This window comes from Hordeum vulgare, chromosome 5H (genome assembly GCF_904849725.1).
Source record: "Hordeum vulgare subsp. vulgare chromosome 5H, MorexV3_pseudomolecules_assembly, whole genome shotgun sequence".
NCBI classification, from domain to species: Eukaryota; Viridiplantae; Streptophyta; class Magnoliopsida; order Poales; family Poaceae; genus Hordeum; species Hordeum vulgare.
In genome coordinates, this window is record NC_058522.1 from 490988708 (window position 1) to 490993416 (window position 4709).

At 52.1% G+C, this 4709-nt stretch overlaps 1 pseudogene; it reads left to right on the forward strand.

Annotated features, from left to right (window-relative positions):
- The first annotated feature begins 339 nt into the window (after nucleotides 1-339).
- On the forward strand, nucleotides 340-1518 carry LOC123396990 (annotated as a pseudogene).
- The last annotated feature ends 3191 nt before the right edge of the window (nucleotides 1519-4709 follow it).

Here is a 4709-nt window from a genome sequence, read left to right on the forward strand (position 1 = left end):
ATCAACTGGCTAGCCAACTAGAGGCATGCTAGGGACGGTGTTTTGTCTATGTATCCACACATGTAAATGAGTCTTCATTCAATACAATTATAGCATGGATAATAAACGATTATCTTGATACAGGAATTATAATAATAATTACATTTATTATTGCCTCTAGGGCATAATTCCAACACTTCATTCATGAGCACAACAAAAGTATCTAACTTAGGCAGCATCATATGTTCATGAACATTAGAAATATTCCCAAGAAACAAAAGTACCTGGTAATTCAATTGGCGTGCACGAGCTCTAGTAACTGGTCTAGTATGTATAGCAGATGGGGCTGTGGGTGTAACAATGGTGTTGATGTCCTCATCAGGTTCGTGGCTCAACCCGGGCTAAAGGCCCTTAATGAACCGGGACAAAAGCCGTTTGGCCTCCAGCCGCTCGAACCGGGACTAATGGTCACATTAGTCCTGGTTCAAAACCTAACCGGGACTAAAGGGTCAAACGAAAGACATGTTTGCTACTAGTGACGCTGCTCATCCTCGTCCTTCTCTTCATGCCCGGGGCCGTAACCGCCACCGCTAACTTCGATGCCTCACGAACCGAACAGATGTTGCTGCCGCATGGGACGGTCCACGGGCCGGAGAGCGTCGCCTTGGACGGCCTGGGCCACGGCCCCTACAACGACGCCTCAGCCGGGCGAATCCTCAAGTGGAACGGCGACAAGCTGGGATTGACTACCTATGCTTACGGCCCCGGCTACGATAGCAGAACGTGCACGCTGTCCAAGTTCAGCCGGGAGACTGATAATGCCAGGGAGAGCTGCTGTGGCTGCCCACTCGGCCTGCGGTTCTACCAGAAATCGGATGACCTTTATGTAGCCGACGCGTACAAGGGGCTGATGTGGGTAGCGCCTGGCGGCGGGGAGGCCGCCGTCTTGGTTAACCAGGTTGACGGCTTCCCCTTGCACTTCACCGACGGTGTTGACGTCGACCAAGTTATGGGTCAAGTCTACTTCACGGACAGCTCGATGAAGTATCAAAGATCACAACATGAGATGGTCACCCGCACGGGGGACTCAACGGGCCGCCTCATGAGCTACGACCCACAAACATCGGATGTCATAGTGCTCCAGACATGCATGACGTACCCAAACGGTGTCGCGCTCAGCGCCAACCATACACACCTCGTGGTCGCTTCTACCGGCTCGTGCAAGCTGCTAAGGCACTAGATCAAAGGGGTCAACGCAAGCACATCCGAGCCTTTTGCGGACCTGCTGGGCTATCCAGATAATGTGAGACCCGACAGGAAAAGAGGTTATTGGGTGGCGTTGCACCGTGAGAAGAATGATCTACCCTTTGGGCGTGATAGTCACCTTCTCGCTGTTAGGGTCGGTAACAATGGAAAGATGGTCGAGAGATGAGAGGGTCAAAGAAGGTGCGGCCAACCGAGATCATGGAGAGAGGCAATGGCAAAATCTACTTGGGTTCGGTAGAGCTTCCTTACGTTGGTGCTGTTAAGTGCAAGTAAAGAATAGTATTGATGTTTTGTATTTTTTTGTTCTCGAAGCTAAATGTAGTTTTCCAATTTGTTTACCAGTCGGAACGAACTATTGTAACCCATATTTTTTCTTAGCAAATCATTATTTGATCTTTCCTTCATAGTAACGTGTCTTAAAGCTAAATTATATCTATAGAACTTGTTATTGTTAAGAACGAGTATGCATGCTATTGCTGGCGATCGAGCACGGACGCACGCATGCACTCGTGGATTGTTTCCTTCACGTAAACACGCAAAGTCCGCGTTTTGAACATGTACGTGCTCTGTTCTTCCATTAACCTCCAATGTCGGTCATATAGGATATAGCCCCCACTACTTTTCTTCTTGCCCAACCGGTAACTTTCATGTGAACAGCAATGATAGTATACGCACTGCAGGCTGGTAAGTCATTAGTCATATACCACACCATGGTAACTCGAATTCTACAGGACGCGTTATATATTCTCGCTTGTACACGACGCAAAGCTCTGTCAAAAACATGAGCTTGGTTACTCGAAGCGGAGGTTCGAAGTTCGACTCCAAGTTTCTACGCCTCCCTAAAATCAGAACGTTCGACAGTTAAGGCACTCCATTGAAGTTTTCTAAAACCATGGTTTCTATATACAATACAACATTCTTCAAATACTCAAATAAATTACTTGCCCATCTCCAACAGACGCGCAATGCGCGGCGCAAAAAAAAAGACACATTACAACGTGCAAATAACATTTTTTTCGCGCGTCACAAAGCGCTCGTTCCGGCAGTCGTTGAAAAAAATACGCGCGCGTCGCTCTAGCAGAAGCGTTAAAAATCCGACGCCCTAAAAATTAACTTGCACATTCTACGCAAATACAAGATAACAAACGATAGATAGTATAGATAGTTCACACAGATAGAAACTACTCCTCGCCGATAGTTCATCTAGTACACAATAAAAAACAATTAAAAACGATAAACTACTCCTCGTCGTCTTCCTCCGACGCGCTGGTGTCCAACTCCGTTGTGGTGATGAAGACGTCAGCCCACCGTTCATCATCGGATGACCAAGTCGACGCTTCCTTGAGCTCCATGTTGAAGAGTGCGGCTTGCTTCCGCGTACGCCTGTCCTCATGATAGGTGGCTTGCTCCACCCTCCTTTGCGTGAAGAATGCACGCTCGTCGAGGACGTCCTGCGGGAACTGTTGGCGTCACTCCGCCATGACATGTTCGTCCATCTCAGCGATGCCGAGGTGGTGCACTAGCTTCCGGTTCTGGCGACGGTCCTCTTCGATGACAACTCACGTGGGAGGTGCGAGCTGCTGCGCCCACTCCCGCGTCATCACCGCGGGAAAATATATTTCCCTACGAGGCCAGTTGAGGCGCCACGCTGCCGCGTCGTACGCGCGGACGACCTCGTCGGCGGTGTTGAAAGTGTCGAGGCCGAGGTGCTTATCACTGGAGCGGATCTCGTCGTAGAAGGTGCCGGAGGGAGCGCGCGGACGCCGCGGTAGCCCGAAGTTTTGTGGCGGCGCGACGGTGGCCGTGCGAGAGAGCGACAAAGGGCGTGGCGAGGCGAGGGGCGCGTGGGAGCGGTGAAAAGACACATGGAAGAGGCGTTGGATTTATAGTACGTGTCAAGCCCCGCGCGTCAAATCTAGCGTGCCGAACCGCCTTTTTCCGCACGCCGGAATTTTTCACACCCGCTGAAACGCGCGCGTTAAAATGCAATTTTTGGCGCGTTCGTATTTTTTTACAACCACTGTTGGAGATGCTCTCAATCAATGTCACTTTCCCTTTCACTTTCTTGATCACAAGCATTTGAGTCTTGGACCTCACTTTGCCCAAGGGATTCGTCACTTGTACTTGCCGCAGGAGCCCTGAGATGCTGAAGGACCCAGTAGACCCGAGGTGGCGCTTCATCTTGGCCACTCCTCGCAGAGCCTGCGTCCTCATGTCGAAAGCGAGCACCGTCACCATGGCTCCGCTGCTGACGCCGTTGCCCAGCACGTAAACAATGCCGTCCTCCTCGCAGGCGACGCCCATGGTGGTAAGCCATGACAAGACGCCCCAGGGACAAGACCCCCTCGGCGGCCTCGTGTGCTCTGCCGCTCACGAGCTTGTGCAGCAGCTTGTAATGCCTCGTGACGACATGCAGGACTGCCGCTCCGTCCCCCACCCCGCGTCCTCCAGCTTCGTGCTCCACGACGGCCAACCAGCGAGGAGGTGGTCAAAGACAGACAGGTGGAGACAACATCAGTCAACGACGACGAGCAGGTGCAGTCGAGCAGACGCGGCGCTCCCTCCTCGGCTCATCCACTCCTCCTTCCACCGTGTGCAGGTGCAGACGAGGAGATGATGGTCGACGATGGCAACGGTTAATAGGATCGTTGAGAGGTGGAATCCATCTGATTGAGCCCATGTTTCTCGTTATTTCTGTTTCTGCTTCGTTAAATAAAATGAAAACTCTAACGTTTTAGGCAGTAAAATTCGGGAACATCTGTGGAAGGATCCGTACTAAACATCCGCCGTTCGATGTACGCGCTCGTAGCCGTTCGATCCACCTGCTAGCACGCGGCTCAGTCGTTTCCCCGATCAATTAATTCCTAAAGCAACTGTCTAGTTGCAGAAACAACGGATGCGTTGCGGAAACAATTTCTAAAACAACGTTTCTGGTCGCGGTGGAGACCGCGCTGCCGGGCACGGGGGTGGCACCTGAGCCATTGGGCGTAGCCCCTACTCAGCCGCATCGGATGGGGGTCCTCGGAGGCTGAGGGATGGTCGGAGGCGGCGGCCGGAGCTCGGCCAGGTCGGGCCCGTCGCTAGGGGCAACGAGGGGAGGAGCTGGAGGCAGCTACGGGCTCAGGGAAGTGCGGCGAATGCGATGAGGCTACTATGACAAGCGGAGGAGCTCAGGAAATGGGAGCTCAGCGGCCATGGCCATGACCGGAGCTCGGGCTTGGCGGCGAACGGTGCTACGAGAGGGAAACAACGACATGGCTAGGAGAGTTGCAGGAAACTGTCCTGAAACAATAGGTGAGCTGCAAGAAAAACGGAAGCGGCTTCGGCAAACTATTCTGAAACAACAGGTGAGTTGCAGGAAACTGTCCTGAAACAATAGGTGAGTTGCAGGAAAAACGAAAGCGGCTTCGGCAAACTATCCTGAAACAACGGGTGAGTTGCAGGAAACTGTCCTGAAACAATAG